Source organism: Panthera uncia, chromosome D2, assembly GCF_023721935.1.
Source record: "Panthera uncia isolate 11264 chromosome D2, Puncia_PCG_1.0, whole genome shotgun sequence".
Classification (NCBI taxonomy): Eukaryota; Metazoa; Chordata; class Mammalia; order Carnivora; family Felidae; genus Panthera; species Panthera uncia.
In genome coordinates this window covers 83,700,624-83,725,745 of record NC_064818.1, presented here as the reverse complement: position 1 = coordinate 83,725,745, position 25,122 = coordinate 83,700,624, and the positions used below count along the sequence as shown (strand labels likewise).

The following is a 25,122-nucleotide window of genomic DNA, read 5'->3' as shown; positions in this document are numbered from 1 at the left end:
AAAAATACTAATGCGTTCGTATACACTCCTATAACTCAGTTCCCGGAAGCAGGTGGAGAGCAGAGTGAGGCGGGCGGAGGAAGAAGCGGTCACAGGCAAGAGCGAACAGAAAAGCGGGAAGGGAACAGCCTGGGCCCTACACACAGTCTGCACGGTGCAAATGCACGTGCAACTTTGTTAGGCTGTGTGTCCGCGCACACGTGTATAAAGTGCGCAGAAAACCGTGTTCCGTTAGATTTTCATGTCCTGACGGGCTGAGGAAACGTTCGTCCTTGGGTCTCCCTGGGGCCCTGGAGACTGTCCATCGGGTCGTGGCCTTGGGCGCTCAGACGCAGCCAAAGGAGTCACATCTGGGGTGAGACGCCGGTGGTGGTGGGTAGGACTCTGTAGGCCCGGCCAGGTCTCCCGGGGCCACGTCGTGCACCGATCTTGGCCAACAGTGGCTCGGAGCAGAGAGGCTCAGACAGAAAGTTGGCTCCCGCTCCCAGATGCTTAAATGAAAACTTATGAAATCATAAGCCACACAACATAAAACAAAACATCTCCCATTTGCTAGTAATTAAATGCTTAAACATTTAAATTATCCATATCTTATGCTTATCAAATTGCTGGTAGCCTTAAGGCTATAAAAACACACGCTTCTCAAGTTCCCCAGATGTTCTGTCGCCTCGCTGTGGTGAATCTCAAGTTGTCAATTAAACCTCTCTCACAACGGAATGGGGCTTCAAAAGCGAACATTAACCACAGTGCGCAACAAAACCCGCCAATATCAAGATTCCCATTATCAAGGAAGTAAATCTCCTTCCAGAATAAAGACATAAATACCGTGTTTTTGCTGGAAAAATGATGTGGGAAGATGGCCTCCAGAGATCGTCTGTCAAACACCCTCGAAGAAACGTATCTTGTGTTTATTGCGACAAACATCCTCTAAATTGAACGCCAGCTGAAGCTCGGTTAAACGCTGCTGGCACCCTCCTCCTTCACGCGCTGAATTGAGGCACAACGTTCAGGAGCAGGCCTGGGCTTGTTGTTAGAGAACCGGCCGAGGCTCCCGCAGAACAGAAAGATGGAAACGGGCAGGGGGGCGAGGAAGCCCACAGAAGGGTCTTTGTGGTTGCCCAGCCGCCTGTGACTAATCCGCGTCCAGAACAGCCTTCACCTGAGATGGTTACCCGGGCCACTCCCCTGCCCGTCTAGCAGGGTGGGCAAGGGAGAGTAAGTACGTGAGCCTGGAAGATGCCATCGCGTTTCCCTTGCAATTGGGAAGAGGAAAGCCATGGACCACCGGGCATAGACTGAGAAAGTATTTCCTCATTAGCACAAGAAGACAAAGCATGTTTTTTTTTTTTTTTTTTTTTTTTCAGGATCACTTTTCCGGACTTCTCAGTCTTGCCCAGGGTTTTGGATCTCTTGTGTAGAGTGGAGAAGTAAAAGGAGCTGTCACGGGCAGCATCTCAGGCACTGCGGTGGGGGTACAAATTGCCCCGGAGCCTGGCGGTCATCTTGTTACGCTCAGTGACGCAGAAGGTCAGGGGTTGGACAGCGAGCACTGGGGTTGGCTGGTCTCTGCCCCACGATGTCCGTCCGAGACCTCAGCTGGGAAGACTGGGAGGCTAGGGGTGGTCTGACAGCGGGGCGCTGGAATCACCCAGAGGTGTGGTCACCCACTCTCGGAGCCTGGCCTGGGAGGACTAGGAACCGGGGCCACTCTGGCCTGGCTTCTGCTCAGCACGGCGGCCTGAGGTGGCTCCAAGCTAAGCGTGAGCGTTCCAGTGAGCAAGACAGAACGACGTATCTTTTGTGACACGGCTTCAGAAGTCACCTGTGTCACTTCAGCCTTCCATGACTTGCACACATTTGTCCCGTGGCCAGATCTGATCTGGAGCCACACAGGGAGGGGACTTCTGGGAAATGCAGTTCCAACCCCCTTGGGGTGGGGTGGGGGTGTTTCTGTTCTCAGGTTCTGTCTTGCTAATGTAGACATTTTCTGAGCCCTGTTGGGCACATGTACGATTTAGGTCTCCTGTCTGCTGCAAATTGTCTGCAGGCCATGGGGCCACAGTGGGCTGGGGGCCTGGGCATCCTGGGGGAGTGGGGGGGTGCTGCATCTGGACGGGAGTGTGGGGTATGGGCTCCCCTGGCGGTGCCTCTTACCTCAGCTGTGAGTGCAGGCAAAAAAGCCCTCGCGTGAAGTCGGGAGAGTTAGGAGTTCGGACAGCCAGTGTCCTTCAACGAGGGAACCGTGTTTTACAAACCTGGCCTTCCCACAGACACACTTTACCAAAGCTCATAAATCCGGGTTGTCTGAGAAAAGGCCAAGGAAGAAAATGCCATTTCAGTCATTTAAGTGAGTCTGCTTGGCTCGCGTGACCGGCCGTAGATCTTCCCCTTAATGAGAGCTGCCGGGGGCTTTGTGACCAGCACCGACGTGCTGAGATGGATGCTGGGGTGGCGGGGCACTGGTGTGGGCACCCACAGACCGCACGGCTGCCCGTGAGGCCTCCAGATGGCAGTGTCCAGTCAGAGAGCAAGAAAAACCATCACTGCCCATCTGCTTGTCATTTATATCTTCTTCGGCAAAGCATCTGTTCAAATCTTTTGGCATTTAAAAACCTGGATTTGTAGCTTTCTTGTGGTTGACTTAGACATTTACGCATGCTTGACACAAGTCCTCGATCAGCTCTATGATTTGAAATCTTTCCTCCCAGTCTGCAACTCATCTTAACAGTATCTTAAAAAAAAATTTTTTTTAATGTTTATTTATTTTTAACAGAGAGAGAGCAAACCAGAGTGCAAGCTGGGGAGGGGCAGAGAGAGGGGGGGAGACACAGAATCAGAAGCAGGTTCCAGGCTCCGAGCTGTCAGCACAGAGCCCAACTCAGGGCTCGAACCCACAAACTGCGAGACCATGATCTGAGCCAAAGTGGGACGCCCAACCAACTGAGCCACCCAGGAGCTCCTTAACAGTATCTTTTTTAATGTTTATTTATTTTTGAGAGAGAGAGAGAGAGAGAGAGGGAGAGAGAGAGAGATGGGGGAGGGGCAGAGAGAGAGGGAGACCCAGAATCTGAAGCAGGCTCCAGGCTCTGAATTATCAGCACAGAGCCCAATGCAGGTCTCGAACTCATGAACCATATCATGACCTGAGACAAAGTCAGACGTTCACCCGACCGAGCCACCCAGGCCCCCTTAACAGTGTCTTTCAAAGAGTAGATGCTCTTAATTTTGATGAAGTCCAGTTTACCAACCGTTTCTTATGGATCGTGCTTTTGGTGTTCCGTTCAAGAACTCTTTGCCTGATCCAAAGAATTATATTCTCTCCTGTGTTTTCTTTTAGGAGTATTATAATTTTTCATGTTACATTTGAGCCTATGCTCTATTTTGAGTTAATTGTTGCATAATGTATAAAGTATAGGTTGAGCTCAATTTTTTTTTTTTTTTTTTGCAGATGGAGGTCCAATTGCTCCAGAAATATTTGTTGAAAAGATAACCCCTCCCCCATTGAATTGCCTTTGTACTTTTGTCAAAGATCAATTGGCATATTTGTGTGGGTCTTTTCTGGACTCTCGATTGTGTCCCATGGATAGATGTGTCTATTCTGTCACCAACATGATACTATCTTTATCACTGTAGCTTCAGAGTAAGTCAAAATCTGGCAACATGAGTCTTCCAACTTTGTTCTTTAAAAAAAATATTTGTCAGGGCACCTGGATGGCTCAGTCAGTTGAGCATCTGACTCTTGATTTTGACTCAGATCATGATCCCAGGGTCATGGGATTGAGTCCCACTTCAAGCTCCATGGAGCCTGTGCATGGACCCTGCTTAAGATCTCTTTCTCTCTCTCTTTCTCTCTCTATCCCTCTCTCCCTCTCTCTCTCTCCCTCCCTCTGCCCCTCTCCCCCACTTGCATATGCTGTCTTCAAAATAAAAAAATTATTATGGTTCCTTTGTCTTTCCATATAAATTTTAGAATAAGCATCTGCATGTCTATAAAAAAATCCTGCTGTGAATTTATCTGGGATTGTGTCAAATGGATAGATCATATCGGGGAAAACTGACACTCTAACTAAATTGAATGTTGTAATCCATGAACATGGTTTGTCTTTGCATTTATTCATCCCTTCTTTGATTCTTTCCAACATTTGGTAGTTTTCAGTCTATAGCTCTTTCACTTATTTTGTTAGATTTATGGCTACATATTTCAATTTTTGGAGCTAAAGTAAATGGAATTATTTTTAAAATTTTCTTTTCTAATCCTTCATTGCTAATATATAGAAAAACATTTGATTTTTGTATGTTAACCATATGTTTTATGAGGACATTTGTAATTCATGTATTGGTTCTAGGGCCTTTTCTTTTTGGTAGATTCCTTGGGATTTCTTAAATCATATCATTTAAGTATAGGGACACTTTTGTTTCCTCCTCTCTCATCTGTATGTCCTTTTATTTCATTTACTTGTCTTATTGCATTGGCTATGACTAGTACAATGTTGAATAGGGATGGCAAAAGAAAGGGAAGATATCCTTGCTCTTTACCAATGTTATGGCAATAGCATTTAGTCTTTCATCATTCAATAACATGCTATTCATAGATTTTTTGGATCAATGTGTTTTATTAAGATAAGTAAGGTCTTTTCTGTCCTTTCTGAGAATGAAAAGGTGTTGAATTTTGTCAAAAAATTTTTTCTGTTTTAATCTATGGGATTATGTGATTTTTATTTTTTAGTCTGTTAATGTTGGTGGATTCCAGGAATTAATTTAGTGTTGCATCAACTTTCCATTCCCACTACAATCTCCAGTTGATTGTGATGTTTATTCTTTTTTTTATTTATTGAGAGAAAGAGAGGCGGGTGGAGGGGCAGAGAGAGGGAGACACAGAATCCAAAGCAGGCTCCAGGCTCTGAGCTGTCAGCACAGAGCCCGACACAGGGCTCAAACCCACAAACCATGAGATCATGACCTGAGATGAAATCAGATGCTCTACAAGCTGAGCCACCCAGGCGCCCCATGATGTATATTCTTTTAATATATTACTGGATCCAGTTTGCCAATATTATGTTGAACATTTTGTATTTGTGTTTGTGAGTAATATTGGTATGTAGTTTTCTTGTACTGTTTTGTTTGGTTCTGATATCAAGGTAATGCTGGCCTCGCAAAATAGGTTGGGAAGGGCTAACTATGTTTCTGTTTTCTAGAAAGATTGTGGATTGTAGTATTACTTCTTCCTTAAGTGTTTGGTAGAATTCATCACTGAAGTCATATGGTCCTGGAGTTTACTTTTTGGACCCCCTTCCCCATTTCTTTCTCTCTTTCTTATAAACAAATTCCTTTAATAGGATGATTCAGATGATCTATTTCTCCTTGAGTCAGATTTGGTAATTTGTGTTTTTGAAGGAATTGGTCCATGTCTTGTAAGTTGTTGAATTTGTGTGCATGAAGTTGTGTTAAGTGTTACCTTATGATTCTATAATTTAATGCCTGTTTGGTCCACAGCAATATTCCCTCATCATTCTTAATAATGGTAAATTGTATCTGGGTTCTTTTTTCTCTTGGTCAGACTGGCTAGAAGTTGATCGATTTTACTGAACTCTTTCCACACAAGCAGCTTTTGGTTTCACTGATTTTTAGTATTGTTTTTCCGTTTTCAAGATAACTGATTTCTGCTCTTATCTGTATTTTTTCCTTATGTCTGCTTGTTTTGTGTTTATTTTGTTCTTTATTTCTCTGGTTTCTAAAGGTGGAAACTCAGATAATTGACTTGAATGCTTTCTTCTTTTCTAATATATGCATCTAGTGGCACAGGTCTCCTTTAAGCTTTGCTTCAGCTCCATCCCATAAATTTTAATATATTTTAATTTTCATTTAACTATAATGCTTTCTTTTATCTTTAAAATTTTTTTATTTTATTTTAATTTTTAGAGAGAGAGAGAGAGAGAGAGAGAGAGCATGAGTTGGGGAAAGGGGCAGGGAGCGAGAGGAGTGAGGGAGAGGGGCAGAAGGAGAGAGAATCTTATGCAGAGCACGGAGCCTGATCCCATGAACTGTGAGATCATGACCTGGGCTGAAATCAAGAGTCAGACACTTAACTGACTGAGCCGCCCAGGGGCCTCTAATTATAATGTTTTCTAATGTTTCTCTGAGACTTCCTCTTTGACCCATGGGCTACTTAGAATTATTTTGTGTAACTTCCAATTATATGGAGCTTTTCCAAATACTAATTTCTAGCTTAATTCCATTTCTTTCAAGGAACATTCATTTTATGATTTCTATTATTTTAAAATATATACCAGCTTATTTTATGACCCAGGATATGGATCTGGTTGCCTTGGCAAATGTCCCGTGTGCACTTTAACAGAATGTGTCTCCTGCTGCTTTGGAATGACGTGCTCTGTAAATGTCATTCCAGTCCAGTTGTTTGATGAGCTTAGGCTTTCTATATCTTTGCTGATTTTCTCTATACTTGTTTTTTTATTGGTTGCTGAGAGATAAATGTTGAAATCTCCAGCTGGAATCATCTATTTCTCTTTTCAGTTCAATCAGTTTTCCCTCGTATCTTTTATGGCTCTGTTATTAGGCACATATACATTTATGGTGTTATGTGTTCTTGGTGAGTCGAATCTTTTATGATCACGTGGGATTTCCTGTTCACCTGGTAATTTTTTTTGTTCTGAATTATTTTTTGCCTGATACAAATGTAGCCACTCCAGCCTTTGTTTGATTAGCTTCAGTCATATACGTATATACATATACATATATAGTCCATCCTTTATTTTAATTCATATGTATCATTATACTTAAAGTGGCCTTTCAGACAGTATGTACTCAGATCTTTTTTTAAATCCACTCTGACAATCTCTGCCTTTTAATTTGTATTTTTTGACCATTTGTGTTTAATGTAATTATTAGTATGGTTGGATTTAGCTCTACTACTTTATTATTTGTGCTCTGTTTCTTTTCACTGTTTTTATTTTGTCTGTTTCCATTTTTTGCCTTCTTTTGTGTTATTTGAACATTCATTTATAATTATATTTTAATTTACTTATTTATTTATTTTTACATCATATCTCTGCTGGAGGTCTCATTTCCCACGATACTGAGGCAGGTGGAGTATTCTGGAGATGTGGATGCCTCTCATGGTGACTTTGTCCACACTTCCCTAGATCTGCAGTGGTCTTCCTTCTTCCCCCCTCCTTTTTGAGGGTCAGATCCCACACAGTCTGACAGTTTACTCTACCTCCCCACCTTCATGGCGTTTTTCCTAAGACATTCCTTGCTTAGGGAGCTCTGTCTTGGGGGTCTGCTTCTCAGAGGATCCGGAAGCAGAGAAGACATGGTGTGATCAGCACAAACACAAGCAAAGAATAAGGCTTCCTGGTCGAAAGCCAGTCCTCTGCCGGGTCCATCTGCTGAGGATGTCCCATCACAGATCTAAGGACCAGTCTTGGTCACCGTATATGACAGCGGGGTAGGGGCTCGGGTGCAGAGAGTAGACCCCAGAGCTCGAGGCAAGGCAGCTCTCATGCATTAATTCTTGTGACTTGCCCACTGTTCTCAGAATTGGTCGAGTGGGACCTGGCCTTGGGTGGGAGATGACAAATCCATTGTTTTCCTCATCCATCTGGAGACTTGTAATGGGACAGCCAGACGTCCGGTTTGCATCTACAGATCTGTTTACTGGAAGGTGATTTTGCATCAAAATTCATAAGGCAGCAGAAGCATCCGTAGATTTCGGGGTGGACGTGGGCGATCTGTGTCTACCACCGAGCTTTGTCGGGCATCTGATCTGCATCTAGCAGAGTAATGTGGGCAGCTCTGTTTCCTGGTTCGTAATCTCAGCTGGCTTATGTAATTCCTTAGCTGCAGACTTTTCCCTCTTGCTTATTTCTGTGCTTACAAAGTAGAAATAACTTCCAAGGCGGGGACCTCTGGCTTCCCCTTGTTTACCTTGTTTACCTACCCCTTGTTTAGTTACGGAGAAAACACCTGTTGCTTTGGCCCTGGCTTGTGCCACTGTTGTGGGATGAGAACAAGCCTTTTCAGAACAAGCCCAGCCTGATTTGACCCCCAAGCAGCAGACCCAGGCTCCCTCTGTCTGTAGAAGTGGATTAAGTCCTCTGCTGTGGTGTCAGGACGAACGCGGGAGCAGACTCAGGCTGGAGACTGGCACTCAGCCACCCCGTGGCCAGGCCGGGATCACCTCCATCCCTCTTAGGCACAGATGATCACTTCCGTCCCTCTTAGGGACAGATACATAGTGCTTCCTGTGAGCCCTTCATAAATGTCCATGATGAGGTAGCCATCGTCTCTTTTTTATGGAAGAGGTGATGGAGGTTCAGGGGGACCCGTAACTAGCAGGTGGCAGAACCGGATCCTACTCCATCCGTGTTGCGGAAGGATGCTCCCTCCGCCCCACCAGCTGCCTCATGGGCTCCTCCCTCTTTCGGGAGGACACCCAGTGTGGGAAAGTGGAGGGCTACACGGGTGGCCTGGGGGACCAGTCTTCCCAGACACACCTCTGGTAGCAACGGTGGGCTTGCTGATGGTGACGATACTGACGCTCATCCCTGCTGAGTTGGTCACTCTGGTGTTTGCACAAGTCCAGGGACAGCGTTACCTGGCTGAGTTTCCCACTTGCTCTGGTCCTGGGCCCGCCCCACCTGGTCACCCCTGTGGCTGTGGACTCTTCGTGGGCTGGGGCTGTGGGGGAGGACGGGCAGGTGGAAGTGGCTGTCCGGGGCGGTGCTGGCGTCTGGCCCATCGGAGGCCCCCCGCTGTCCCAGCCGCGAGGCTCCTGCTGGGCGCACACACTTGTCAGCTGGCCTCTGTCGCTCACCTTGTACAAATGGAGAGGAGAGGGGCGTCTCCATGGCTCAATCAGCCTTTCCTGTCACTCAAACGCCATCTGCTCAGGAAAGTGGCTCTGTGACCACTTACTGCAGGAGGCTGAGTCCTTGCAGAGCACCCCTGGGGCGGGTGCTGCTGAGAGGAGGGGGGGCAGGAAGAGAAGTCTCCATCGGGGTGACCTCGGAAGCAGTTAGAGATCACGCTCCTACCACTTCCCCCACTTTTTATCTGAGCTCAGCACGGGGCTGCTCTTTCACCGGGGCTTTGGATTCACAAGATTTTGGAAGGGGTTGAGTGTGGGAAAGACAGCAAGCGGCAGGAGACTGGAGGGACAAAGATGGAGGCACTGAGGTCACCCAAGACCCTGTGTTCCCGCTGGGTAGGGTCACACAGTCCCAGCCCCTCACCCTGCGGGGAGAACGGGCTTGTCGTGCTCATACATTTAAACAGAAGAAATGTTTCCTTAGAGTGACTTACACGACCTTTACCATTTTCGAATCTCCAATGTCAGCCTGAACGGATTTGGGTGCAGTGCTTTGTAGCCGTTGGATGCCTTTCTCCCCTCAGGCAGTTGCGACTTGCGAGCTATTCTCTTTCTGAATATTTGTGTTTGGTTCCCGGTCCCTGAGTCCCGAGTGCCGACCTGGGGCAAGGGCACACGCGTTTCTGCTTTCTTATCTGTCTGTGGGGTGCTGGGCAAGAGCGCCTCGAGGAGAAGTTGGGAGCCCGGAGAGCTTTCAGATGTTGCGTGGGCGTCGGTGTGACGCTAGACCGTCGGGAAAATTCCGCGGGGGGAGCCCAGCGACGCCTGGGCGGCAGTGGAAGATGGGCTGTGCAGTCGGCCTGAAGGCTGTGTTTTGGAGCAAGATAAAAAAGTCTGTGCCAGGGAGACAGGAGACAGGGAATCCAGCAGGATGGGCTGTGTGGGTTTCCAGCGTTGTCTAGAAGAGAAGCCCGGACCTCCGGGCTGGAGGCAGGCTGGGCGCCCCTGAGGACCCAACATCGATCCCTCCAGACACGGCTGTGGGTGGCGGCCCCTGGCTCGCTGCAGCCACCACGTGTCCCCATGGCGTGTTTGCAGAGCTTGGTGGGGCCGGGCACCCTGACGGCGGTTCTGAAGCTGGGGGTTTGTTTCCCTGGAGCAGCCAGTCTGTCCCGAGTCCCCCATCTCGGACACTCGCCCTCCTCGACCGGCCAGCTCTGGGGCAGCACCTGGAGGAGAAGGGGGTGGCCAGCACGGCTCAAGGGGGTAGTCACAGACGCCGGGGGTCCCGGAGATCCTTCCGGGTGGCTCTGGAAGGTAAAAGCCATACTCATAATCACCCCAAGACTCCCTGTGCCGTGGTCATGGTGTTGAGGTTGGACAGAAGTGCGGTGTCTCAGCGGGAATCAGGCAGCGGCCCACGGTGCTGGGGATGTGGTGCTCCTCAACGTCACAGGACGGACCCAGAGCCGGCTCCACTTCGGTGCGGCAAACAGGAAGAGCGAGGGGGCGTCTGGGGGACACGAGGCACCAGGGCCCAAGGACCAGCCCGTGCAGTGGTTTGAGATGCAACTCCAACGCCCTGCTTTTTAAAATTTATTTTATTTTAATGAATCGCCTTTTATACTGACAAACGATAGCTTTCCAGCCTCTAATATCTGACAGGCATTTTCACCAAAGAGCACAGTGAACTTACCACTTTGGGGAAAATGGACGGTATTTGTTGCTAACGAAGTTTGGGCAAAACTAGGATTTCGGATAACTGTTGTCTGTTACTGTGACCCTGACGGCTTCCCAATATTTAACAACTTTTCCAGTGGGATTAGCCGTGATTTGAACAAATGTGACCTTTTGGTATCGGGCTATGAAATGTGTCCACATGACTTGTTGAACCAGTGTTTCCAAATGGCCCGGGCAGGTTGTTGTAAATTCACACACACAAGCAAAAGATCCATCGATGTGCCCGACGGTTCGGTGGGCCTTAATGCACAGAGGATGAAGGTCGCCGGTTTGGGCTCAGATGCTGCAACTTGACCTTGACAAACCCCGCTTTTCTGTCCACATATTGGTAGTGAGGTTGCATTTTCTTTTCTTTCTTTAAAAAATTTTTAAAGTTTTTATTTATTTATTTGAGAGAGAGAGGGGGGGGGGGAACGATCAGAGGAGGGGCAGAGGGCGAAGGGGACAGAGGATCCAAAGCAGGCTCTGTGCTAACAGTAGAACCCAATGTGGGGCTTGAAACCACCAACTGCGAGATCGTGACCTGAGCTGAAGTCGGACGCTCAACCCACTGAGCCACCCAGCGTCCTCTGGCCCCATTTTCTTAAAAATTATAAACAAGATACGGTGTAAGATTGAATGCACAGCAGATATGAGACTCTGTCTTCTATTAGCCAGATAGTGGACACACACACATATATATTAAAACATTGATCTCACTATTTTTTTCAATTTGGAAAGTCTAGTTTTTTTCATTAAAATGCTATTTATGTTAACATATAATGGGTTTATGACTGCTATTTTTACATGAATCCATCGGTAAATATTTACAATTTGCTCTGCTTTAATCCATACTGCAGTACAAAAGCTCCGTTGCGTCCCCCATAGTTTTTCACCCCTTTGTTGTCAAGTTTGAGCCCCGCGAGGCAGACAGAGGGGAGGCCCCCTGCGGGACGAGTGATCGTGGCCGTGGCTCCCTGATGCCGCAGAGGGAGCGGGCGAGCACTCCTGTGCACCGTAGCGTTGACTGCAGATTTCGCACCCACTGGAGCAAACTTCCCTCCTGCTCTTTGCTCCCAGAAGCAAAGGTACCAGCCGTGGACCGCCAGTCAGTGGTCAGCCTCGGGGTGTGGCTCTCATGGGCAGCTGTCAGCTACCTGTCCTGCCTGGCCTTACCGCAGTCGAAGCTTTCCTTGAAGTGGTCTCCATCTGTGGCCACATGCTTTTGTACTGGGGGGCAATTGATACACACAGCTTCCGCTGAAGCCCGAATTTTGAATGATGCCCAGTTTAGGCAGCAAGGGCTGGTTAGCAACTAAACCACGGAAGCACGAATAAATAAAACATGTCTACATTTTCTCGCTGTGAGTTAGTAGCTCTGAAAGCAGAGGACTGTTATTTCTTGCTACTGTGAACCCACTGAATAATAAGGAAGCTCTCCCTGTAAGTTCGTCATAACATTCACTATTAGATGGATTTCTTTGACTAATGTTGAAATTGATTTCCCGCAGCCATCATCTGCCTGCTTTAGAGCTTTATTTTTTGTTTGATGGACACGTGTAAATAGCGCACCGTAGTCTGCAAACAGCTGAATGATCTATGTGTGCTGCAGAGTGGAATCGATCCACCCACCCGTGAAGCGAAGCCCGGAGGCAGAGGGGGCTCTGTGCGGCCCCGTGGGACGGACGTGCAGCAGCGGGATTGGTGGAATCCCCGGAGTCTCCCGGACCCGACTTTCCCGGTGACGTGGAAGGCTGACCCAATCCCAAGCGACGGCCACAGGTCTCTTCCCCCGAGACGCCGCAGTTTAAGCCACACCAGAGGCCGACAGCCTGTCAGTCTCCTCCCCGCTGTTCACACTGCGATCCCCCTGGCGCTGGGGCTCGGCGTGTGTGCGGAGTGAGCTTGGATCTTGCCGGGGACCAGCAGCCCCCACCAGCCGGGAGCGACGAGGAGGCATCGCACGGGTGCCCGAAGCTGGGGCTCCCAAGCGCCGGGCCAGTTGGCTTCCCGGGCACACGCATGCGGGGCTCGCCTGGATGGCCACGTTCCCTGCTCTGGGGTCCTGAGGGCTGCAGGGCGTGGCCCCCGACTCCACTCCGGAGCTAAAGGTGCCCACCTTTTCAAGAGGGAGGGCGCTGGCCGGAAGGGGGCGTCCGAGAGGCCCTGACTCTGGCCGGAAGGGGGCGTACTTGAACCGTTCTTCCTAGTGGTGCTCCGCCAGCCAGTGCTGTGGGTTCACACGCGTGACCTGCTACGGATTTGAAAACACCTGCCGCGACATGACTCTTGTTCTCAAGGAGCCTGTAGTCCGGAGGAGAGATGCGCCTGCACCAAGAGTGGCAGGCGCTGTTGAGCCTAAGCTGGTGAGGCAGGCCCAGAGCGCAGGAGGCGAAGGGCTCGGCCGCTAGAGCAGACAGTACAGGGGCAGTGGGTCCTCAAGGGGAGCTCGTGAGGACGCTCCACAGGGCGGGTGTGGCCTAGAAGGCTTTGAGGATGGGAGAGGAGTCTGGTAGATAGACATGGGGGTGGCCCTTGAACACACGCAGGCACTTGGCAGGGAGACACCTTGGCAGGGAGGCCAGGGTGTATACAGGTGGGTGCCCATTGCGGGAGTAGAGGGGACACGGCCAGTGGGGACGAGGACCCTCGGAAGATCGTCAGTGTCAGAACGGCTTGGCGGTGACGCCAACGGGCACGTTGGCTTTGTTTCTCCCGTGGACGTGTTTGGACAAGTGCTGTCTCCTCTGTCGACGCTTAGGGACCTTCTCCAGGTCCCTGCGATGTGTGCAGTTGTGAACTTTGTCGTGTTTATCTTGCTTGGAGTTGGTCTGGCTCTGAGCCTGTGGATCAGTCCCACGTTGCTTCTGGAATTCGCATCCCTTAACCGTCGAGTGTCACCGCTGCCCCGTTCCCCGGCTCCTCTCCTTCCCGAGCTTCATTCCGAGTCTGTCCCGCGGTGGCCGCGTTCCCGCCGGCAGGACGTGAGGCTTCTGGCTGCCGTGCAGCCTCACGGATTGGCTACGGTTAGTCGTCCTTGTTCCAGTTGTTCCGACGCAGACTGGTCGGTACCTTGTTGTGGCTTCAGTTTCTTTCCTCATGATTCACGTCTGCATCTTTCATGTGCTTATTTGCCACCAGTGTATTTCTTTCGTGAATTATCTGTTCGGGTTTTTTGCCCTTTAAAAAACCCCAACTGTTTGTCTTCTTAATATTGAGCTGTAAGCGTTCTTTAAGTATTTTGGATACAAGTCCTTTATTAATGTATGTCTCAAAAATATTTACCTAGGTTTCTTTTAATTGTTTGTTTTCCTTTTTAGAATACGTGTTTATTTGTTTATTTTGAGAGAGAGAGAGAGAGAGAGAGAGAGAACACCCATGGGGGGGACAGGGGCAGAGAGGGAGGGAAAGAGAGAATCCCAAGCAGAGCCCAACTCGGGGCTCAAACCCACGACCCTGGGATCACAACCTGAGCTAAAATCAAGAGTCTTTCACTCAACCGACTGAGCCACCCAGGCACCCCAGTGTTTGTTTTCTTAGGAGTGTCTTTCAAAGAGCAAAAGTTTTTTGTTTGATGAGGTACACTTTATCAGTTTTTAAATGGTTTCTGCTTTTTACATCTTTTCTCGGAAATTGTTGGTTAGTCCAAGATCATGAGAAGTTTTTCCTGTGGTTTTTTTTCGAGAAGCTTTATGTTTTATGGTTTCCGTGCTGAGAGGTGAGTTTGGAGATGGCGTGTGATGGGGGCAAGGACCGTATTTTCTGTGTATGGCTGTCCAATGGCTCCAGTGCCATTTGTTGTGAATGTATTTCCCTCCCCGCGTGACTCTGGTTTTTTGTTGACACTGAATTGCGCATATGTGGGTGGGTCTGTTTCTGGAATCTGTTCTGCTCCGTTGATGTATGTGCCCACCTGTATGCCAGCATCACTCCACCTACATCGTGTGCTGGGGTGCATCCTGACGGGGGAAAGTGGACGCCTCCAATACATCCAATTTTCAGAATTGTTTTGGCCAGTAGGTCCTTTGCCCTGCCGTAGATTTTATTTTATTTTTTTAAATTTTATTATCATTTTTTAAATGTTTTTATTTATTTTTGAGCAGAGAGAGAGCATGGACGGGGGAGGGTCAGAGAGAGAGGGAGACACAGAATCCGAAGCAGGCTCTGGGCTCCGAGCTGTCAGCACAGAGCCCGACGTGGGGCTCGAACTCACAGAGTTCGTGAGATCATGACCTGAGCTGAAGTCAGATGCTTAACCGACTGAACCACCCAGGTGCCCCATGCCCTCCCGTAGATTTTACAGTCAGCCTGCTCTTCGGGCCCTCGGCATCTTTAACCCGGACCACTGCAGTGGCCTGACCTCCCCCAATCGTCAGGTCCGTGTCCCCAGCGCCTGCTGCCTTCCAGATCAATCCCCTTATAAGATGGGTTCTTTTCCCGTGGATGCTCTAGGATTATTCAGTTGCTAAAATATTCTGGTTATTAAAATGGGCAAAATGTTTTCATTTTCCCTCATGCTTGGGTCATAATATTATGCATGTAATTGTTTTCTCCTAAATCCAATTTTGGTTTCTTATGAGGGCTGAACGGAGCCATCACACCGTTTTCCCTGAGATTCGTGTTTCTGCTAAAATTGTAGATCATTAAATCTTGACCGCTAGGGTTGATCTGGGCCGCCAGGCAGGTTAATGACGACAAAAATGTCCAGAGGGCGCGAAGCCCCTCTCGCTCCTGCCTGCGGACCGTGTGCGGCTGACCCGCACGACCTCGTTAATCCTGCCTGCCGCCCCCACGGCCCGCGCTCCTCTGTTCGACACACGAGAAAGGTCTTTATCCAGCATGTGACAGGCTCCGTCTGGACCCAGGTGGCCTCTGGTCGGGACGAGCTCGCCGCAAAGCTTGTCAGTGGCCTCGGGGTCCCGGCAGATGCGAATTTTCTGAGCGCGGGCTCCGCTCGCCATTTCCCGGAGGGCCTTCTGTGCGAACCTGTGAGCTGCCCCTGCAGATGATTCGGCGCATAACTGGGAAATGCGCAAATCCCCTCACATGCCCCCCCCCCCCCCCCCCCGCACTTGAACATCCTCGCGGGGGCTGCAGCTGGAGTCCCCGACCATTCTGGGCTTAGTGCGAGGATCCCGCCTCCCTGGAAGCTCCTCAGCCTCAGGCCACCCGGGGCCGTGGGTCCCCCCGACAGCCCACAGCCCCGGTCAGTGCCTTTTTCTGTTTTCCTTCCAACAAGCCGTTATGTGATCAATGGGGTATTTCACAACACACGGAGTCCCCAGAACCCGGGAACTGGATCCAGTTCCCCTCTGGGAGATCACAATGTCCAGTGAAGGCCCTGAGGGATTGCGAATCACTTCGTCACCTCACCTGAGCGTAGAGTGTGGCACCTGCAGAGACACGGGTCCCAGGACGCCACCCCGAGAAAGGCTGCTCGTGACAGGACATCACACGCAGAGCCCCAGGAGGGCAGAAATGCGCCTCCTGCCGGACGGAGCCTTACGCAGGTACCGCTGCCCTTTGGGGGAGAGAAGGTCCCTCGCCACAGAAAGCAGGTAGTGAGAGGAAGGGAAATTTGCTTTATAAATTAGAAGCAAACACAGATCTGAGTGAATTGCTCTGGCTCCCTGGGGAGGTGGCCGTCTGCATTCATTCATTTAACGCACATTTGTGAGAGCCCACCGCGTGACGAGCTTGTGCCTGGCACCACCAGGCTCTTGGCCTTATGGAGCCTACAGTCGACAAGCAAGCAGATACATCGAATTATTTCAGAATGTGACAAGTGCCAGAGAGGCAAAGAGGATGTCTTACTCTACAAGAGAAAGAGGTGGGAAGAGTTTTCCAGGAGGGGAGGTTTAAGCCAGGACCTGAAGGGTGAGAGGCCACCGGCGGGGGCCAGGGACATAGTGGTGGCAGGAAGCGTCCTCAGGCAGAGGGGATTGCTTGTGCAAAGGCCCCGAGGCAGCAGAGGCGGGTGCTCGCAAAGGCCTGAGTGAAACAGCAGTTGGAGGTCAGAAAGCGACTGTCTGCATGGGAAGCGGGTTTAAGACTCGATCTGAATTATGTTTCTGGACAATCGCTTGTGCTGCCCTGTGGAGAGGGGACTGCGAGGTGGGAGAGGCTGGCCTGTGCCCAGCCGCGAGGTGTTGGGGCCCCTGGAGGAGTGGAGGGAGGTGAGGGGGTTCTGTGTGGAGTTTGGGGGGTGCCTGCAGCACAGATGGGACCGGAGAGACCTCCCGCACTTGTGGCAGGGGTTTAGGGAGCACAAGGTGCCAGGCACCCCGGGGCAGTCGGGGAGAGGGCTGGAGCCCCGTTCTCGGAGTTGCTGAGGACGGGGGCGCGTGGACTGGTTTGGATTCTTCCGTCCGGACCTTAGGCGTGCTGGTTGCCGTCTCGGACGCTGGGGCTCCTGACTCCTGCGCCTCCATGTGCTGGCTGGGTGGGCCTGAGAGGGGCATGCAGGGGTCACCCCGGGCCCCCAGGCAGGATAGCGTGGTTCATGGCGAGGAGTCTGGCCCACGGTCCCCTGTGTTAATCCTTCCTCCCGCGGGAGGCCAGACGACACCTGGTGGCAGGTTGGCCCTGGCCCGTGGTGACTTTGTGTGGCTGTGGCTGTGGCTGTTAGAAACGCCAAAGGTACAGGCTTGATAAATGTGAATTTAAAGGATAGCATCAAATAAACCATCACTGTTGTCAAATTATATTTGAATATGCTCTGTTTATAAAACCAATTGTACTCTACACAAAGCAAATAATGTCCTGAGTGGGCAAAGTGAAAAGTAATCACCCAATCAATTATTAACAACAATTTTCCGAGTAAAGTTTCTCTAAATGTGGCTGTTCGGTACTAACGATGAGGTCTCAGGTTTATAAAGCACGGTACGTGTCTGTGTGTGGGTGCATTTGGTATGGGGGAGGAGGGGACAAGCCCTGACCATAACTCTCCTCACTCTGCGGGCAGGCTTTCGGAGCTGCCCCATGCCTCTGGGACCGGGCCTCGCATCTGTCCATGCGTGATCCCCTCTGGCAGCCGTCAGGACCAGGTGCAAGAGGTCGTCCTTCCTACCCCATGGAGCACGAGACCCTTCCAGAGTTTTTCTGAGATGGGATGTATTTACCTGTCACGATAACTTCTGGGACATGGAGAGTGTGGAGTTTTCAAAGCTATTGTTTACTGAGCACTTGCTTTGAGTACTCCCGGGTGCTAAGCGTTTGCACACCATGTATCATTCGGGCACAATGGCCCCTCTAAGAGCAAAGGCTGTTTCGTGGAGGGAGGAGAGTTTTGATGAACGATGCTGGACAACTGCATACCCCGGATGCACAGAAGAACAAAAGACTCAACTCAATCTGTATGCACTGGTGAACATTAACTCAAATACACCCCAGACCTAGGGTGAAGCCAAAGCAAGAGAGCTTCCAGAGGAATGCGGGAGGGAATTTCCATGAACTTGGGTTAGGCAAGAGTTCTTAGATAAAAGAAGAGCCATAAAGATTAATAAAGGAAGTTTCATCAAAATTAAAATTTTTGCATCGATACTACCCAAAGCAATCTACATACTCAATGCAATCGCTATCAAAATAACACCAGCATTCTTCCCAAAGCTAGAACAAACAATCCTAAGATTTGTATGGAACCAGAAAACACCCCGAATGGCCAAAGCAATCCTGAAAAAGAAGTCCAAAGCTGGAGGCATCACAATCCTGGGCTTCGGGCTGTAATTACAAAGCTGTAATCATCAAGGCAGTATGGTACTGGCACAAGAACAGACACTTAGATCAGTGGAATAGAATAGAGAACCCAGAAATGGACCCATAAACGTATGGCCAACTAATCTGTGACAAAGCAGGAAAGGATATCCGATGGAAAAAAAAAAGTCTCTTCAGCAAATGGTGTTGGGAAAACTGGACAGCGACATGCAGAAGAATGAACCTGGACCACTTTCTTACACCAGACACAAAAATAAACTCAAAATGGAGGAAAGACCTAAATGTAAGATGGGAAGCCATCAAAATCCTCGAGAAGAAAGCAGGCAAAAACCTCTTTGATCTTGGCCGCAACAACTTCTTACTCAAAACGTCTCCAGAGGAAAGGGAAACAAAAGCAAAAATGAACTCCTGGGACCTTATCAAAATTAAAAGCTTCTGCAGAGCGAAGGAAACAATCAGCAAAACTAAAAGGCAACCGACGGAATGGGAGAAGATATGTGCAAACGACATAGCAGATAAAGGGTTAGTATCCAAAATCTATAAAGAACTTCTCAAACTCAACACCCAAAAACCAAATAATCCAGTGAAGAAATGGGCAAAAGACATGAATAGACACTTCTCCAAAGAAGACATCCAGATGGCCAACCGACACATGAAAAGATGCTCAACATCACTCTTCATCAGGAAAATACAAATCAAAACCACAAGGAGATACCACCTCACACCTGTCAGAATGGCTAACGTTAACGACTCAGGCAACAACAGATGTTGGCGAGGATGCAGAGAAAGAGGATCTCTTTTACACTGTTGGTGGCAATGCAAGCTGGTGCAGCTGCTCTGGAAAACAGTATGGAGGTTCCTCAAAAAATTGAAAATAGGACTACCCTTTGACCTAGCAATTGCACTACTAGGCATTTATCCAAGGGATACAGGTGTGCTGTTTCGAAGAGACACGTGCGCCCCAATGTTTATAGCAGCACTATCCACAATAGCCAAAGTATGGAAAGAGCCCAGATGTCCATTGAGGGATGAATGGATAAAGAAGATGTATATACATACAATGGAGTATTACTCAGCAATCAAAAAGAATGAAATCGTTTGCAATAATGTGGATGGAACTAGAAAATATTACACTAAGTGAAATAGGTCAGTCAGAGAAAGACAAATATCCTATGACTTCTTTTATATGTGGACTTTAAGATACAAAACAGATGAACATAGGGGAAGGGAAGCAAAAATAATATAAAAGCAGAGAGGGAGACAAACCATAAGAGACTCTTAAATATAAAAAACAAACTGGGGGTTGCTGGAGGGGAGGTCGATGGGGGATGGGCTAAATGGGTGATGGTGTGAAGGAGGACATTTGTGGGATGAGCACTGGGTGTCATATGTAAGTGATGAATCACTAAATTCTATCTCTGAAATCATTGTTATACTATAGGTTAATGAACTTGGATTTAAATTAAAAAAAATAAATAAAAAATAAATTATTTTCCAAGTTACTCAGGTAGTTTTTTTACTTCCAACAAAATTGAAGGAAGAATCGAATCCAGTTTTCCACTGATTTTTTTAAATGTTTTTAAGAAGAAATCGTTGAGTACTTTATTTTTTGCATACAATTCAGAAGGAGTTAAAAAAATTAAGTGACATTGTCATAACATTATTCTTTCTTTAAAAAGTTTATTTATTTTGAGAGAGAGCATGAGTGGGGAGGGGCAGAGAGAGAGGGGAGAGAGAGAATCCCAAGCAGGCTCCACAAAGTCAGCAGGGCTTGAACTCACGAATCTTGAGATCATGACCTGAGCCAACATCAGGACTCGGATACTTAACCAACTGGGCCGTCCAGGCCCACTAGCAATATTCTTAAATTTTATTTTTTTAATGTTTATTTTTGAGACAGAGGGAGACAGAGCGTGAGTGGGGGAGGGGCAGAGAGAGAGGGAGACACAGAATCTGAAACAGGCTCCAGGCTCTGTGCTGACAGAGCTCGAACCCACAGACCATGAGACGGTGACCTGAGCTGAAGTAGGACGCTTAACCGACTGAGCCACCCAGGTGCCCCACAATATTCTTTATAATAGCAATCTCGTTATTTATACGAACACGATTAGCATTTACATCTATAAAACTGACAATGGGGCATTACTGGTGTTGGACCCCATTCCATTTTATCGTTAAGTATCACACGTTAAAGGATACTAAGCTAACTGGCCTTTTTAAAGCTCCGTACATCTCATTAGAAAATTCATTTCCAGTAAAATAATATTTTAAGATTCACGAATTATCAAAATTTGTAATATATTTATGTCAACTTCACACTAATAGGACTTTTAACGGTAATTCAATGGGGGGGGGGAGGAGGATTTTAATTTGGAGCCTTTGGAAACATTTTAAAATGTTACATTTCCATTCACAGCTATTTTCTTGTTGCAGAGAAATATGATGACATAATCAATAAACCTAAATTTCTGTGAGAGAAACAGAATGGAAGTCAGAGTTCAAGGAAGCCAAGGAAAAATTGGAAATTTCCAACTGTTAAAAGAGGGCTCATTCATCTGTTTCTTAAATGGATAATGGTAGATAGGAATCAAAGCCCACAGTCTTTGTTTCATTGGAATCATGTCATAATTTATTTGCTTTATGTAAAAAAATCAATATTTGTAATATGTAGAAAATTAGAGTATTTGAAGCTATTATTTAAACTTATGTGAAGACACTTTAGATATCAACTTTAAAGCGTGCCACGTGAAAGTTTTCAAAATTATGTTCAAGCGTATAAGGGAGAAAGTTTGGAGACCACTTGGCTCTCCATCTGCCTGCATCAAAGCCGTAAATACCCGGACTCCGCCCCCGGGGAAATGAAGTCCGAGTCTCTGGTCGCGTCCTCCCCACCATGCCTACCCTCATGACAGTCGCTTGGGCCAGTGTTGAGAACCACCGTCATGGGGTGAATTAGAGGAACTCCTCCGGGACAGAAAGGGTCTGGAAAAGCACGCCGAGCAGGTACAGAACAAGGAAAGGAGAGAATTGAAAGAGGAGAGAGAAACAGAGGGAAAAAAAGCAGGAAACAAACCGTTGATAAGCCACCTCACCCCACCCCATCCCGATTATGGCCGCTAATCAATAATGATTGCGTTATTACCGGTGACTCTTGGAGAGTACATTTGTCTTTTTTATTTTTTGTGTTACTGTAATATTTGACAACGTGCATTAAAAGTCATTTGGATGAAAAACAATTAAAAATTTTGCTCTTCCAGACAGATTGCTAAGAGAAAGAAAAATGTTTTAAAATGTTTATTTAAGAGAGAGAGAGAGAGCGTGTGTGAGCGGGGGAGGGGGAGAGAGGGGGAGGGAGAGAGAGAGAGAGAGAGAGAGAGAAAGAGAGAGAGAGAGAGAGATCCCCTGACCCTGCCTGGGATCACGACCTGAGCAGAGATGAAGAGTTGGACGCTCAACCTACTGAGCCACCTGGGCACCCCTTTCTTCAGTGTTTTGTGGTGACTCTGTGGCCCCGATTCACAGGGTTCTGCCCCTTGAACGTCGGATGGTTCGTGGGTTATGATGTGAGCGACAGGCTTGTAGGGCGAAGACGCAGCATTCGGGGTCGGTGCCCAAGGTCACGGCTGCCCCTGTTTTGACACCATCTCAGGGGTCTAAGGCTGATGAGGTTGGCGCTGCAGGTGCGAGACGCGAGGACCCCGACAGCGAGTCCACTCGGTCCTGGGTCCTGGCTCTGATGAACCGCTCTGGCCCCTAGGCCCCTGGCCCAGTCCTCACGTCAGAAGAGCCCGGGGAGGTCGAGGAGGCCCAGGAGGGCTGGGGGCCGCAGGGCTGGGGCTCGGCCGTGGGAACGATGGGGCGGCGTCTGGGAGTGAGGCCAGATCCCCCTCCGTGCCCGGGCCCCTCGCGGGAGGTGATGTGGCACGTCCGTCCCCTCCTCCGTGGCACTGGTGGGGTTATTTGAATATCTTCTGGTCGTTGCTGCCTGGGAATGACTTCCTCTGAGCAGGGAGACATCAGCGTGTCGGCGAGAGGCCCGCCTCTGGGAAATCGTAGCTGTTGCTCTCGTGTCCCTGTGCAGAGGTGCCTCGGCGGTTCCTGGGGAAATAGAAGCATGTCTGGAGGAGGTGGTCACTGTCCCAGAGGTCCTGGAGGTCCCCGGAAATGCTTCATGACGTTTAATTGAAAGGCCCGGTTCATTCCTGATGGCCTGGTCCGGGTGCCGGGGGAGCCAGGAACAGAGTCACGCAGACAAAGTCCCTCCTTCCCTATGAGGCCGATGGGCTCCATTTCCACACTCACGGTCTTACTGTGTGGGAACTTTGCCGTCAGACGTGTGCATTCCGATTAGGGAAAGGTGGGGCGTACGTTATACAAGACAGCGTTTCCCGGGAGGCCCACGTGGGCAGGAGGGGAGCCCGCCGCCTTCGCCAGGGCACCCGGCCGGCCTTGGCGGGACCCTCCCGTGGCCGCTGTGCAACCTGTCCTTGCCGGCAACCCCCTGCTGCAGCCCGCAGGGCCCCTGAGACCCGATGGTTCACCTGTCCTCGCTGGCATCCACCCTGCTGTGTTGCAGCCCTCAGGGCCCCTGAGACCTGATGTTTCGAGCTCCTTCCTCACAGGTGCTTTCTCCCGCCATGGCGGGCCTTGAAGAATGAGCCGTGGAAACGAGGTGCTCAGGCGGACGGGACATGGCCTGTGTCGGCCAGGCTTGCGTGAAGGAACTGTCTGCCGTTTCAGCCCCATCCTCCTCTCGGCCGGGGCTGAGCGGTCAGTGTGGGAGGGGAGGGAAACGGGGTGCTTCTGGAGGGGGCGGCTGTGGGCACGGGGCTCCACACACCCCAGGTGTCAGATCCCTGCCCCTAGTCCTCTCTCTCAAGGTCCGGCCCTGCCCACTGTCTGCCCGCCAGTCCCCTGGGCCTCCCCCTCCTGTTTCCCCACAGTCGTGTCCTCTGATAAATGTCGTGTCCTGTGATAATCCCGGTTGCTGTCATCTGGAGGGTGATGGGCAGCGGACATGTCTATAGACATCTGAGTAGGGCCTGTGACAAATGCAGAGGACGGGAGGGAGACACAGTGACGGGGGGTGTGTGTAGGAAGCATCCAAGGATAGTGAGGGAGGAGCCCTATAATCTTAGGGGAGGGGGTCTAGGCAGAAGGACCAGCAGGTGCGAGATTGAGAACGGGCCTGGTTGGAGCAGAGGAACAGTGAGGGGCACTGGGGGGTGCAGGGGGGCGGATGGGGGTCCTGCTCTCATGGGGGGCCCATTCCCAGTCATGGGGGTGTAGGGGGCCAGCACGAGGTCCCGTTCTCACCGAGGGTCCATCCCCCAGGCAAGGACTCACGTCATGCTCACCGCAATTTTGATGGCTGGTTTTCGGGCCACAGGAACAATCTCAGAAAGGAGGGGACGGGTGGTTTCTTCCGTGTTCGATGGCACAGAGCCGAGGTGAGTAAATAAAGTAGTTTCTGTCCATGCAATCCCCGCTGTTTTAACTTCTGGCTGTGCAGCAGCGACAGAGCCGTGTCCCGGACGCTCCTGTCTGCACCATGGCTGACCTTTCCCGGCTATCACTTGCCTACGTTTTATTTGTTTTAGAAAAATCAAATTAATATTTTATTTAGGAAAGATGGCCATTCTTAAATCATACATAATTCAAACTTTCCCAAAGGCAAGCTCTTAAATCTTCCAGATGGCTGTTAGTTACTTCTTCCTGGTGAAATTCGTGGGGTGGGGGGGTCAGGGGCGGGGGCCAGCAGAGCCGAGAATCACTCTCTCCTGGAGCACATATGGCCGCAGAGGGCAGGTCTGAGGGGACTGCTGGGCCGAGGAAGGGAGTGTCCTTTCACGTGAACCCCCCGTCTGGGAGTCACCTGCAGGGCTCCGCTCTGGACAGCCTGCTGCCTGGGGGGCAGGAGCGGCTCAGGGGAAGGGGCCCTGTGCGCCCACCTTCCTTCTCCGACTCGGGCTTTACTGAGAGCCTGCGTGAACACAAATGACTGCAGGTCACGAGTGACGGCCGATCGGCCTGGTTCCCACAGCTGGGCTCCCTGATCCCGGGGCCAGGACACAGACGTCACATTTCCGTCTGCCAGTGCAGTGGCTGGGGGTGGGAGGGGTTCACTCCTTCCCCTCACCCTCACCCACACAGCCCAGCCCTGGAGGGCCCCTTCCCCCAAGCAGTCCTGCCGGGACCCTGCCAGGCTGCCGGATCCCAGCCCCTCGGGACCCCTCCTCTGAGTTTCTGGGTCCTGAGGGCCCCCCTCCCCCCCCCCTGCCTTGGGTAAGAAAAGATAAGGCTGTGAATGGAAACCTTTGTGGCTTTATGGCTGCTTGTATCATCAAATTCATGGATGGCGTCTGAAGCCCGGTACCGAAGCTGTGGCTGTGCGTGGGCACCTGGAAACACTGTGGTTACCTGAGCTCAGATCCGACATGACTGTGTTCTTACAAGAAGAAGAGGAGACACCAGGGACATGTGGGGGAGGCCACGAGGACACGGGGAAGGTGGCCCTCGTCATGCCACGGGAGGGAGGCCTCGAGGAAGCCAGCCCCGTGACACCCCAATGGCTGGAGTCCAGCCTCCGGCAGATTCCTTCGTGTAGCCACCCCGACGGGGCGGTTTGTTACGGCAGGTGGCGGGCGCACGGGCAGAGTCCTGGCGAAAACCCGGAAGAGGCTCCCCAAGGAGACCGGGAGCCGCTGACGTGTGCGAGCCGGCCGTGGGGTCCCGAGGGGCGGGGGAGGCGCGGCAGGCCAGCGACTGTAGGTTGGGGAGGGGAGGGGCCCCGGGAGGCGAGGGTGGGACGGGCCGAGGTGGCACAGGTGAGGCTGAGGGCAGAGCGTGGCCCGCAGGACGCG

The 25,122-nt window shown here is 50.1% G+C and overlaps 1 long non-coding RNA gene across 1 annotated transcript; it reads right to left on the bottom strand.

The window, feature by feature from the left end:
• Positions 1-21,607: 21,607 nt before the first annotated feature.
• On the bottom strand, positions 21,608-24,931 carry LOC125933055 (uncharacterized). Its single transcript, XR_007460861.1, has 3 exons — positions 24,575-24,931; positions 23,617-24,242; positions 21,608-23,301 (listed from the first exon to the last, which is right to left on the bottom strand). It is a non-coding gene; the product is annotated as an uncharacterized LOC125933055 (long non-coding RNA).
• Positions 24,932-25,122: the final 191 nt, after the last annotated feature.